The following is a 15318-nucleotide window of genomic DNA, read 5'->3' as shown; positions in this document are numbered from 1 at the left end:
CACATTTTTTTCCCATTAAGGAAACTTACAGCTCTGACATGTTAGCTCAATTGTATGTGGATAAGATCGTAGCCCTACATGGTGTACCAGTGTCGATTATCTCTAACCGAGATACGAGATACACCTCTCATTTTTGGAAGAGTTTCCAACAGTCTTTGGGTACGCGCTTAAACTTTAGTACGGCTTACCATCCGCAGACAGACGGACAGAGTGAGCGTACCATCCAAACATTGGAAGACATGCTTCGAGCATGTGTGATTGATTTAGGTGGCAGTTGGGATAACCACCTACCATTGATAGAGTTCTCCTACAACAATAGCTACCATACTAGTATTAAGGCTGCGCCTTTCGAGGCATTATATGGTAGAAAATGCAGAACACCCATCTGTTGGGCAGAAGTAGGAGAAGTTCAGTTATCAGGACCAGATTTGGTTTTTGAAACAACGGACAAAATTGTCCAAATTCGCGATCGTTTGAAAGCTGCCCAAGATAGGCAGAAAAGCTACGCAGATCCAAAGCGTAAGCCTTTTCACTTCGAAGTAGGTGACAAAGTATTGCTTAAGGTATCACCCTGGAAGGGAGTGATGCGATTTGGTAAGAAAGGTAAGCTAAGCCCGAGATACATAGGACCTTTTGAGGTTATCAAACGCATCGGATCAGTTGCCTATAAGCTAAACTTACCTGAAGAGCTTAGTAGTATACATAATGTGTTCCACATACAGATATACACATAGACGAAAGCTTGAAGTTTGTAGAAAAACCATTGTCGATTGAGGATCGACAGGTGAAGAAGCTCCGAAGGAAGTATATACCTATAGTTAAGTCAAGTGGGATGCCCGTAGAGGTCCCGAATACACATGGGAGGTAGAATCCACGATGAAAGAAAAGTACCCTCATTTGTTCCAGTAAATCTCGAGGTCGAGATTTCTTTTAAGGGGGTGAGGATGTAACACCTCGGAAATTTACGTCCAATAATGCATTGACACGTGGCATAGGCTTTGGATATGTGAAAACATACTTTAGAGGGACTAAAGTTGACAAACAGTGAAACTATGGAAATATAAGGGTCCAAAGTGTCAACAATGGAAAGATAGGCTCTACAATAACCCTACTTGATGTTTATAATCTCAAACGGATAAATCATGGATCATACGAAGCGGAAAATGTAAGAAAGTGAGGAATTACAAACTACAGGGGCTAAACGTGTCAACATGTTGAATTTATACCTCTGAGTGATCTTTTGGCAAACCCGAAGCCTTGTAATGATAAAATATACTCACTAGAATATGTGGTAAAAATTTCATGAAGTTTCGTTATCGTATGAGAAAGTTATGATCAAAACCGTGCACGAAGGGTTAAATGCGTCAACGTTGAATTCCATGACTTTTCGGGTGAGCACAAAGTTAACCAAGGACTTTACCATGTTTGTAAATGTCCCAAGGTCCTTAAAAATCATATTTGAAGGTCTAATGTGCAAGATAAATAGCCAAAACCACGTAACAAAGGACCAAGGACCAAAACGCAAACATTAAAAAGGTTTTTGGTGGATCAGAAGGCCCAGGCGGCCCGCCTGGAACCCTTACGCGGGTCGCGTGACCTGCCCAGCGACAGAAAACAGCCAGCTGCCAGTTTCAGGTCTGATTTCGAGTTGTTTACAGCTTTTGTCCACTCCAGAGCCTCACCAATGAGATTACATGCATTTAGGGGCACTTGTAACCATCTTACAACACCCCTAGACTTCTGTGGCATCCTTTAATGAGATCAAATTCTGCTTATAAGGGTCTTGAAGCTTACAACGTTCAACACTTGCATTTACAAAAATTCACAAGACCATCTCTGGAGCTTTCTGGACATCAAGGCATCTTCCTAGTGATCTCTAAGCTTATTTAGGACCATTGTAAGTGTTCATAACTCTTTCAAATTCGTTCTAGCTGAGTTTATTAACCGAAAGTCAATCCGTCGTAAATTTAGTTTGACTTTACGATTAAACAAAAATGGCTCAGTCATTTCTCGAATTGAAAGTAACTACAAGTGGTATTTATGTAGGTAACAAACCCTCAAAAGGGTATTTTCAGATTCTCACTCTAAGCTTGATGATTGTCGAGTCAAAGCTTTTCTTAAAAAGTCAACAGGATGTGTTTTTGCAAAATTTAGCATAAATAGCAATGTAGGTCACATGCAATCTGTTTGATCATCAAAATAACTTTGTAATTAATGTAAGAACATGTTTCATCATGATCAACTCGACAATTTTCAGTTTAAACCCGGATCGGAACCGAAAGTCTCATAAAATGACTTTTTCGTTGACTCTCAATTCGGATCCGTGCATGCATGTTTGAGATCTGCCTTAGAGCTTATTTTGAACCATTTTTATATATGTACAACTCTCTGGGTTTTTACAAACTTGGTTCAACACTTATCCGATTCATATGCATGTTACCGGTTTATGCTTAAATATGACTATTTTGCCCTTTTTACTATAAAACGTGATTTTTGAAAAAGTGAAAGAGTAGAAACGTTTGTTACTGATATATAAGCATGCACTTAAAATTTGATATCAGTTGGAGGTCTAGATTAAGAGTTATGCTCAAAATCGTAATTTGAAAGCTTTATGTTAAGTAAACAGCGTAATTAGCGTATTGCCTATTTAAACCCACCTTTTGACACCAAACTTTTTACCAACTGATGTTATATAATATTTTGGGATTTTTGATGATTTTTATTTAATTTTTGGCTGAGCATAACATAGGTCTCTAAGTTAATTCGGTTAATACCGATTTTGCCCTTTTTGGCCATAAAATGAATTCTACAAATCCTTTTGACCCCAAACCTTTTCCACTGATTTCATTTGTTAAATAAATTATTTTGAGCATTCTGGAAAAATAAAAATATCAGCTTTCTTTTGAAAATCCGGAAACGACTCTAAATCGCCTATTTAAGTGTTTTTAACGCCTAGTATACACTATAACCATATTAAACATATAAGGTTGATACCTACTGATATTCTTAGTATATTTTTATAAAATAACAGTAAGTATAAGTTTTTAAACTCGGTTTCCAGTTTTGACACTTTTAGCCCTTGTGAAATTACCAAAATACCCCTAAGGTGCATAGTTTGATTTTAAAAGATAAGTTTCATATATGGGTCATACCCTACTGTTATAATATGTTAAATTAAGTATTTTTACTGTATGAATCAGACCTACAACTCAGATTACAAATTTAACTCTTTTATAATCTTTTAAATGACCAAAATGCCCTTATAAGGCATAAGTTGAGTTTAAATTCATTCGGGGCATAATAGAACATAACTTACTGATATTATGACATATTTAGAGCATATTATCGCAGGGAAAATTTTCCAGTGTGGAAGAGAAACAGGAGACTCCTGTAGAGTCATCTTGAGATAACAAGAGAAAGCTCACAAATTTCAAAATGATTACTCTGTTAGGCCCTAAAGTGTGAGACTGACGCATCAAATTAACACGACGAGTTATGGTTACGAACTGGGCTTTACCGGGTTAGTTTATATTAGGTTTTGGACCTTTACAGGTCACTTGGGCTAAGCTTTAGGCCATGTGGGCCAAGCAGGCCCAAGAGGAGCCCATGTAGGGAAGTGGGCTTAAGTTAGTATATAAACAAGTTTACAACTTGTTTTAGGGTTGGATCTTGAGAGTTACAAAATTCCTCTAGAGTTAGAGAGAGAGGCGATTGGTTGTGAGCTTGTACCAGACGATTTTGCTTGTTCAAGTAATAGAATCGTGTGCAAGTTTTAAAGGTTATTCGGTTTGTTCTTCATATTTTCGTGTTTTTCTTGAATCACCAATTGATTGGATTCCGCACAATCAATTGGTTGTTTGATATCATTGAAAGATCCGGTTAAACGGGACTTACAAGTGGTATCAGAGCCTTTAGAACCTATTTCTAGGCTCGGTTTGATATCAAAAGATTCAAGATTTTCGTTATTTTTGGGTTGGTGTTCTTCGCGTTCTTCGTAGTGTTCATCAAAATTTTATCAAAAATCACTATATTTTGGTGTTTTGATTTTGAAAAAGGCTGTTAAAAGGATTAAACGTATTTTTTAAAATTTTGGAAATATCTTGATTTTAAAATCTTTACAAATTTTCGATGATTTGTTAATTTGACAAAATCTTTTGAAAATTTGTTTACTTTCAAATTCAAATTTCAAACAGTCTCGAGTCTCTATCATCAAAAGGTTTCGACAAGATACATCAACTTCATCATCTCTATTTCCTGGTATCGACTCCAATTTTTAAGGAATCAACGGTCTCAAGTCGGCCACCATCTCCGCTGAGATCATCACCCTACTATATGCAAAATCAGAGGGTTACACCTAAGGATAACTACCATTCTAAGCCAATGAAGGTATCTTCACCTAAGGCAATGAAGAATGTGAATCCCAAGGTTAAACCTTCTGATGGGGATTGGAACGCTGCTAAAAACAAACGCAAAGCTGTTCAGGAACAAAAATCTGCTTTCAAAACTCACAAATCTGAACCAGTTAAAGTTGCTCAACCGAAGGCAACAAACACGTTTGTTAAACCGAGACAGATTTGGAAACCCAAATCCAAAGCAGCAATGTCTCCAATCCTTGAAATTAAAGGGGACTTGTGTTTGAAAGAAGTGTCTTATTTTGATGCTTCAGGTAAACCCAGGACCATGATGGCCTGGGTACCTATGTCTTACTAACCTCCTTATTTTTCAGGAACAACCAAGGAGGAGCTGTTGACAATCTCTGGAATGTTGATAGCGGTTGTTCCAGAGATAAAAACGGGTAACATTTCACTGTTGCAAAAAGTTCAAATTTTTTTTACAGATGATATGTTTCCTTTGGAGGAGATAAGAGAAGTAAGAAATGATCAGCAAAAGGTACGGTTTAAATTCAGTACTTTGATTCGATTTTGATTAGTCTTCAATCTGATGATAGAACGGTTAAACAAAAATATTTTCTCTCTTTCTTAGTTTTTTTTATTTTGTATATTAAGTGTCCTTTCCTCTAGTAAATGGTAAATTTGCGCAAAAATACAAGATTTATGCACAAATTTAGGGGGAGAGAGAGACATATATAGAGTTTAGGGGGAGAAAACCGAGAAAAACCAAAAAGAGTTTGCTGTAAATAGGAGAAAATGAGAAAAATACAAAAACATTAAAAAAAATGAAAAAGCCAAAAAGAGAAATTGCATGATATGGGAAGTGAAATAGATGTTCGTGTTAAAGGGTTTTGACTAACACATGTAAGGTGCCATAGCTGAAAAGACTAGGATCTACTGCGATATGTCGATAGGCTTGACGCTCAAAATGATAAAAGATACTAAGTGATATAAACATAACGAACTATGTACCATGTGGGTAACATACCAACGGCGTATGATTTTATGGTCTTACATCTTGCGTTGATAGATAGCCAACATCTGAGGTTTCGGGTCTTTATATTGTTGAATCATCCGGGGATATCTTGGCTGTCCTTCTGTTCAGAACTAAAATTGTACATGACCCCAGGAAAGAAAGTCACTTGGAATTAGCTCATTTCTATTTGAATGTCTGTATATTGTCCCGATACATACAATTTTGATCTGATTCTGAAATCTTCTCTGAAAAAAGTCGTGTACCTCCTCTGCTGCATCCAGATATATGCTGACCTGGAGGTGCTAGGCAACGACAGCTTCTGCTGCATCCAGATACATGCTGACCTAGCTGTACGTTGTCGCGCTATAGATCTAATACACCTGAAAGAGGCCCTCTAGTGCCCAAAAGAAACCCCAATAAACCTATATCAAATTGAGAAAAACTCAGTTGATCTGTATATTATACCATCTCTACAAAAGATCTATTCTATTCTCTTCTCAACCTATTCCCAGTTAATATTTCAGAAATCTGGATTGGACTTGTGAAATATGTGGTAGGGAAGATCCTTGCATGATAGAGTGTGCTGTTTATATTTCCGGGATTTGATTAGTATTTATTTGGGTGTTCATTGTTAAGAAATCAAAACATGATAAAACAGATTATATGCAGACTGCACAGTCAGGATATCTTAAAGGATGACATCTGTATACTCACTTGTTATGATGAATCGTTGTGCTTACCTTGATCGCGAGGGTATGCCTTAGAATGAGACACACGGGTATAATAGTATAATATCACCTTAAGCATATCACGAAGTTGAAAATTAAAAGTTGAGCGTTAAAGTTTAAGTGGACAAACATATTGGCAATCGCATAGACCAGTTTGATTAGGCTCGTACTGAAAAATGTTCCTTAGTCTGCCTGAGAACGAATTTTGATCCCATTTGCAATTGTAATTGTATATTATGGTAGTTGTTTATATTTTGAATTTTTATTTGTTTTTAGTTCTTATTTTAAAAAAAAAATAAAAAAAATGGAAAATTCAAAATACAAAAATGGTGTCTTGTTTTTCTATAAAATCAAAAAATCCAAAAATAGAGTGCTTATTTGATTTTCTTAAAATTAAAAATTATAACCGTTCTTGAAGATTTGACTGATCATCAAAAGTTAAAAGAATTTAAATTGTGAAATTTCATGTACCTAGTGTTCATGTGGTACTCTCCCTGTTGCATAAGAAATGTTTGCTTATGAGTTTGTGAGCATGTGCAGAACTTGATTTCAATCAAGAACAGGGGTTGATGAAGACTGAGATGCTGTTAGTTGCTGAAGAAGTCTGAAGCAGCACAACAACAAGATGTACCTGAGTCAGAAGATCCGGATACGAGACGCCGTCTGACAGTGAAAGTACATTCGAATAAGCACCGTGAACCTGCTTGAAAGACAAAGACTGAAGAAGAAAAGAGCTGTTGAGAATCCTCCTCTCACATTCTTTTTGACAAAGATTTTCAAGCAAAGCTGATCGAGATCCTGATATGAAGCTAACCACAAGAGCTGATGAAAGAGACCCAGTGCTGAGAGTTCAGAAGTCAAGAACTTCCACAACATCTGCAGCATAGCGACAACCATAGATTTCGTTGAAGACGTTGCTGAATTCAAGTTATGAAGACCATTTGATGGCATCAGTCTAGGGGGAGATTGTTAGGCCCTAAAGTGTGAGACTGACGCATCAAATTAACACAACGAGTTATGGTTACGAACTGGGCTTTACCGGGTTAGTTTATATTAGGTTTTGGACCTTTACAGGTCACTTGGGCTAAGCTTTAGGCCATGTGGGCCAAGCAGGCCCAAGAGGAGCCCATGTAGGGAAGTGGGCTTAAGTTAGTATATAAACAAGTTTACAACTTGTTTTAGGGTTGGATCTTGAGAGTTACAAAATTCCTCTAGAGTTAGAGAGAGAGGCGATTGGTTGTGAGCTTGTACCAGACGATTTTGCTTGTTCAAGTAATAGAATCGTGTGCAAGTTTTAAAGGTTATTCGGTTTTTCTTCATATTTTCGTGTTTTTTCTTGAATCACCAATTGATTGGATTCCGCACGATCAATTGGTTGTTTGATATCATTGAAAGATCCGGTTAAACGGGACTTACATACTCGGGCGAGTAACAAGAAGAAGGCCAAAAAAAGGAAAAGACTACATGGGTATCCTACTTAAGTGCGACAATTGTCTACGTTATCATGTCGGGTGATGTAAGTATGGAAAATGTGATAACTGTGGTAAGAGGGGGCATCCCAAGGAGACTTGTAGACAAGGTATTGAAAGTGGAAATAAAGGTCAAGATGATAGCAAGAATCACGGAGGAAACAACGACAACGACGAAGGCAGGACGAGTGACAAACAAAAACGTGCTGAAGGTTGTCTTAACTGTGGGAGCAAGAAGCATTTCAGAAAATACTGCCCTAAGAAGAACCAGGCACAAGGATAAAAGCTCAGTACCAGAGCTAGGGGAGCACGCCAAGAATTCAAGCATGAATATCGGTACGTCCCATATTACTCAACACTATGCATTTGCGCTGCTAGATACTATTGCAAATTTTAGCTTCGCATCTCTACGGTTTGAGAGAATACCTGGTTTAGTAGTAAGTAAGTTAAATAAACCACGCATGAAAGTACTAGCTAATGGAAAAGCTAGTGGAAGCCAACGAAGTAACTGGAAACGGCATGATAGAACCCGGAGAGCGTGAGTTTACGCTTGATCTACTGCCAGTGAATTGGGGGGCTTCAACAAGGTAGTTGGATGGATTGGATCAATAGGAGATGGATATCCGCACCGCGATGGTGAACGAAGAAACAATCTTGACTCATGAAGCGGGATACGCCTCTACAAATTACTAATTGCTTGAAGGCATGAAGGATGTTGCTTAAAGAATGTGTTGTTTTCTTGGCTCATGTCGGGGATAGGGGGAGCCAAAGAACCAAAGCATGAAGATAATCCTATGATAAGGAAATATCCTAAGGTCTTCCTCGAAGATTTGCCAGAAATACCTCCTCAACGACAAGTCAAATTTCGCATCAATTTGATTCCAGGCGCCGCGTCTGTGGTAAATGCACTCTAGAGACTTGCACTTTCGGAAATGCAAGGATTGACAATGTAGTTTCCGTAATGGATAGAGAAGGAAGATAACAGACCAAAATTGCCATTTTGGGTTACCCCAGTCCTGCTCGTCCAAAGAAAGGACGATGACTTTCAAATGAACATCAAACTACCAGGAGTCGGACGAGCTAGACAACAAGAGTCAGCGACTCTTGCTAAGGATTGACGAGCTACTTACTGGACTAATTGCGAGGATCCAACCAGTATTCCCGACTGAACGATGATCGAGTAGCTGCAAATTCAGAAAGAAAGCATACCGGTGGAAATTGTGGGACAATAACTTGTTTTAAACGTACACAAGAAGGGCATTTCTTCACGATGTACAGAACGATTCTACACCAAATACGAAACTCTGAGAATTTAGGAAACCTGTACTTAGGACCATAAGGATCCAGGTCCAAACTCACAAAGGTTGTTACTTAGGAACCACATCCGTTAACTCAAAACAGACACCATTAACCTGACATATATGCCATTTCCGTTGACCAAACCGAAAGTACTTGAATTTCTTTTACTTCTAGCGAGTAGACGGTTGCATCTCTACTCCTCTTAATGGTAGTTGCATCATGTTAATTTTCTTCGCAGAGAGCGAACACATATTTGCTTCGATACTTGGTCATTTCTTCATTTTAACAAGTACTCATTGTTTCAGTACTCGGAAACTTCCATGACATACATGCATCATTTTCTACGCATGTGGTTTCGTTTCGAACAAACACTCCATTGAAATTTAAATATTATTTTGCTAAACCTAAATTACTGATTCATGATTCGAATAACCTACATTATTGTTATTGTTGGCTCTTTTGTTAGCAAGCCAACACACTTTCTTGAAACTGCTTTCTTTCAAGTTGAGTTCATAGTTCATCATCGTAACCATGCTGGGATTCCCTAGTTGATGCATACATTTATTATCAGATTATGCCAGAACCAAGTTCAATTGCTTAGACTTATTCATTTCCCATATTCAGTATTAAGACGGTATATGATGTATTGAGAACATCATATTCAAATCATTGGCAAAGATTCTTTGGTTTCGAGTCGTAGTAGACTTGTTTGGTCTACGACTTCACTAAATCATTTGTTGGTTACGACACCTTGTGGGGATACTTTCATAAAAATTGAAGCTTGCGCTTATTTGATCACTTACAGATTTAATTGATTATTTGATAATTTTCCCTAAATCCGTCTTGTTTATCACAATGAAATCGGTCTCAACACAGTTGTGTGTTGAGGCAAAGGTACATAGATTCATTTCATATCACGGTGTACCTCCTAACAATTCTTTTACGATCAAACGAATGCCTTGCAGTACTTATTTGCTTTCTCACTTTCGACCGAAAACAGTGGCTCTTTGATGTTCCATATTCAACTGAAAACTCTATGACATTGTGTAAATCAAATCTTCTGGCTTGCTTCGATACGTATTCATTTGATTTCCAACTCGGTGAACTTGTTCAGTCACCATCATACTTGAGTTATGTCACCGCGACACCTTGTGGTGTCATTTCAAACTTGTAGCTTGTGCTAATCATGGACAATCGTTTCACACAATACTACATATACTTTCGTTTGGCTTGTCATTTAAACATTTCCGATGCAACTACAATGAGACACCAAATTCACTTGAATTTCATTTGGCGTACTTTCGCAATTCAAGAATGTCAACTTACTAAACCTTACCATTCATTTATTCGGGAGTTGATAGATCATTTTACTATTACCTTTGAATTATTCATTTTAAATCCATATAGCGGATGCTATGGTTTGTGAAAATTCGTTTGAGCATTGCGATCGATCATTTGACAATCTTATTAGCCAAAACTCCTCTTTTGCCAAACCCCCTGCTAGCTGGATTACACTAGACTATACGTCAATTACGTCTTGTACCTTTGACATCAAAGACCAAAAGTACATACCTTTTACCCATAGGATTCAGGTGATTATATATTCGTGAACTCACCTGATGTGAGTAAGGTTTAATGCGGTTTAGTGAATATTTACCTTGGTATTATTCATATACACACACGTGTAATGTAACTATAAGGAGTTAAGGTAGTACAAATTTCGAGGACGAAATTTTCTTAATAGGAGGAGAATGTGACAACCGTCAAATTTGCATGCATCCGTACATTTAATTAATATTGATTTATGCTTAATGACTGTGCTTAATTACAACTGTTGATTATACTGCTTTCTGGTTTCTGTTACATACATACACATGCATCACATTCATATTGTCACTCCATTTATTATATACAAACATTAGTGACAAACTTGATGTACAAAGCACAGCTAGCACAGTGAGCGGATAACCCAGAAAACATGCTGACAATGCCAGCACCTAGACAGACAATGTCATTAAGGCCAGTATGAGCCAGAGATAGAATACTACACTAGTAGGGAGTGTAGGGAAGTGAGGATCAAAAAACTGCGTCACTAGGTGGTAGTTATAGTGCCGGGAAGTGCCAAAACATACTTTAAGTGCAGAATTCTGCACTAAATAACCAAAATTCAGCATTTAACAATGCTAGTAAAGTGTAAAAACTTGGTAAAATAGTCCTAGATACTTTCCAAAGTGTTGGGAATTTATTGTGTCACTAAAAGTAACATAAAAGACACTTTAAAGGTTAATTTAGCACTTTAACAGACAACACCAAACCGAACAACCGGACTTTACCCGGAACATAAAAATATTGCCAAACACGTTGTTTTTACTTTTCTGAGCTAGTTAGGGTCCCCGAACACCCTAACACACCTTATATTACATAACACACTTTAACATACAAATTTAACCTTTAAATCCTAACTAAATCTTAACTAAACTTGTAACCAAGGATTGAAACCCAACCGTATACCCCCCCCCCACTCGACGGTTATATGGTGTGGGGACACCCTCACTTTCTTTTGATTAATTTAATTGTTAGTGTTGGAAGATTAGGGACGTATTATATGTTGGATAAAGAGGAAGATTGGATTATAAATAAACACTTGGGGTTTAACACTTCTCTAATCAAACACCCATCAACCAAACTCTTTCTTCTTCTTCTTCCCTTGAGTTCGGCCGCCACCTATCACCACCATACCACCACCATCAACTTTCCGTTCAAGCAATTCCCATACACTCAAAGGTGTCAAAGGACTTGCAAGCAAGCTTGGTGTGTTCGGAAGCTCAAGGACTGCTCTTGTTTTCTTTTATCCACCACTTTTACGCTTTAAACTTCCCTAGCCTTGTGCTAGTAGTAAGTGCTTTAAATCATCATCTTGTTCTTAATTTTGGTGGTTAATAGTTGAAAGAATGATAAATATTAAGAAACTCCAAAGAACATAATCAAAGTCTATGAACATAAACTAACTAATGATGAAGTAGTGTTAGAATGAGTTTGAAATCATGTTGTTCTTGTGTTGTTATAATTACTGGATGTTGTTTGTTAGTAAAAGTAAGATGGTACATCACCTAGACTTGCTAGATCATGTTTAAAGACATGAATTAGAAAGATGTGAAGGTTAAAGTTACGAAGGATGATGAAACCATCCATACATAAGCTTTGGACTTGAATAAATGAAAGTTTTCTTGAAAAATAAAGTTATAAACTTGTAGATCTAAACATCTATGAGCGGTTTTTCGAAAGAACCAAGTGAAAGGAACAAGTTTTGTTAAAACTTGGATATTACATGAAATAAACACATTTTTAGTGGGTAAACAAGTGTAGGAACACTTGTGTAGAAAGAAAATTTAACAAAGAAATATTTTTAGAAATATGACTAGAAGTTGTGAAAATACAAACTCTTTAAAAATAAAGTTTTTAAGAAACTAATCACATTTTTAAAGGTAACAAGACTTACTAATTGTGCTAGTAAGTTACTACATATTTACAAACTTTCAAGTTCATAAGTTTATAGTTCATTTTTATTTTTGTCAAGTTTGGTGATTAAAAATTTGTATATTGTTGATTGTTAATTGTTTGAATGATTTTATAAAAGAAAATGATATGCTAAAAAGCATGGATACCTCCATTTACAAAGGAAACTCTGGCGAAATTACCAAGTATCGGAGGTTGATTTTTCTAGTAAATGTTTACAAATATATTTCTAACCTTGTTTTCAAAAATAAACTTCGCCATGATTTTATTTCAAAAATTACCAAGTATCGGAGGTTGATTTTCGTAAATAAAACTTAATAAATATATATCTAGAATATATATTTTATACTAAAACTCTTGTGTTAATATTTGCTTGTTTTGTAAACTAGTTATATTATTTTTAGGGTAAAAATAATATAACTTATTGTATCACGAGATTACAACTCCAAAATAATACCGAAGCGTTCGCAAAATAAATAATATAGGTTACACAAATATTGTTGCCTTACGACACGCTAAAACGTAACTTATGTATACTTCGGAAAATACTCTCATACGTATATTTTGATGAAGTATTATTTTGGAAAATGTATGAGGTAAAATATAATATTTTTGGGAAAATATATATATATTTTGGAATTAAAATGTTTTAGACAAGTGATTAAAATATATTTTCTATGTGGGACTTAAAATATATTTTTCGGAATTATAAAGCATACATGTATAAATACCCCATCCTTGGGAAGGAAATACGAAGTTAAAATACTTGAGAAGTAGGAATACGAAATATTGATTAACGACTATTCCAAACATTAACTATAATTTAAAGTTAAAATAATTATTTAACTAATAATTATAACTTGGAATTATTTTGAGAACACAAGAAACGTGTTCGTCTAATAGACGTTAGTACACTGTAGGTAGTCGTGTAATAGACGTTAGTACACTGTAGGTAGTCGTGTTGGCTGAGGAGACTTGGGTTAGACATACTGAAGACGCAATACAGTGAGTTCATGTCCCCCTTTTCTCTTTACTGTTTTCAGCTTTATACTTCGGGGGTGAAATACATGCGACAATTATTACAAACAATTACTTACATGGTATGGTTAGCGTAGGGAGAGTTTTTACTACTTAGATCATGTGAGTAGGTAGGTAGAACTTAAGGCCATTAATCCTCGTTGTAGGACCGAGGGACATAAGTGATAGATCTATTCGGGTGTAGCGAGCCCCACTCCTGAGTCCGCCGAGTGGACCATGAGGTGACTATGTGCCGGACGCACAAATCTGCTTGGTTTGATTCTTCCTGCATCACTTCACACATATCAATGGCTTTGCAAACCATTGGTGATCTTTTTTTCCTTATTGCTACATACCAGGGGCTTACATACATACTTACAACATTTTTCAAAGGCTTATACATACACACAAACAAACACATGAACTCGCTCAACTTTTGTTGTTGTTTTTCAAACTACATGTATTTCAGGAAATTTTAGATGGATCTGGCGGGCGTCGGAAGATTTTATGCTGCGTTAACAATAAAGATGTCATCCATGGTCTTTGAGTTTGGACGTCTTATTCCTGGACGAGACATGTTTTCCAAACCTTGGTATTATTCAATAGTTTTTGACGAGTCTTTAATGAACTCATAAACATTTTGTACGATTTGTAAAACTAGAATTTGTAGTCTACGTTTTAAAACGATGTTGTTATGTTTTAAACTTATTTAATGGATGACAATACTATGGTTTTATCATATAGTTGATGTTATGATTGAATGCAATGATATTAAGAAAGTCACACCATAATCACGCTTCCGCAAAAGTCAGGGTGTGACATTGATTGCATCAACACTTTACTTAGTATGTTGACTTAGCATACTTAGTACATCTTTTACAAAGAAATTTTTACATGACATGCTTACATTGATTATGACATTTTGGTATGTTGACCGATGTCACACCCCGACCACGTAAAACAACAAAACGTGGCGGAAACGTCGGGGAGTGTTGTAACAGAATCATTGTTTCACAACCATGGAATAAATAGTTTCGTTTTGTTCAATTATTGAACTAAATGTGTTGATACAAATTAGATAAATACAACTATTATCCTCCAAGTTTTAAAGTCGCTAAGGCCTTGTCCATTCCTATGTGAGAATACACCAATATCATCAATCAAGCATCATCAACTATTGTACCTGAAACACATGTGAAAATAGGTACGTCAGCATAAAAATGCCGGCGAGTACATAGGTTTTGTATGAGTTTCAGATTCATGGCTCGTTTTACATATTTCAAAACTTATTTAAAAACCTTGTTTTGAAAAGTGTAGTATTGCGACATAAATAACCAACTCAAATCAAATTGGTTATAATTTATAAAAAAAATCTCGTAGCCATGATTCTTAACCCCAAAACATTTGTTTAATTAAATCCAGATTTGTAAATCGTTTATGGAATAAAACTCGAATAGTATAATATATTGTTGGAAAACCTTGTATTACAACTTTGTTTTGTTTACCATTGCCCAAGTGATCTAGATAACGCAACGATATATAATGTATTAAAAGCACTTATATATAGGAAGTACCAGCGGCGTATCCACCATGCTTTTAACACATTATACCCGCCCCGTTACCTAATCACTTCCCTATCCCATTGGTTCAAACAGGTTTCAACGGTTCATGTCAATCAATGGTTACAAACGGTTCACATAGTCAAGTAGTCACAAACGGTTCATATAGTCCAACGGTTCATCTAGTCAACGGTTGCAAACGGTTCACATAAGCAACGGTTACTAACGGTTCACATAGTCAAATGATTACAAACGGTTCACATGATCAAATGGTTACAACGGTTCAAATGATCAAATGGTTATAACGGTTCAAATGATCAAATGGTTATACAACGGTTCAAAATGTAAAACAATGTGTCCATA

This window comes from Helianthus annuus, chromosome 4 (assembly GCF_002127325.2).
Source record: "Helianthus annuus cultivar XRQ/B chromosome 4, HanXRQr2.0-SUNRISE, whole genome shotgun sequence".
NCBI classification, from domain to species: domain Eukaryota; kingdom Viridiplantae; phylum Streptophyta; class Magnoliopsida; order Asterales; family Asteraceae; genus Helianthus; species Helianthus annuus.
The sequence above is the reverse complement of the archived record's forward strand: the minus strand, read 5'-3'. Positions refer to the sequence as shown.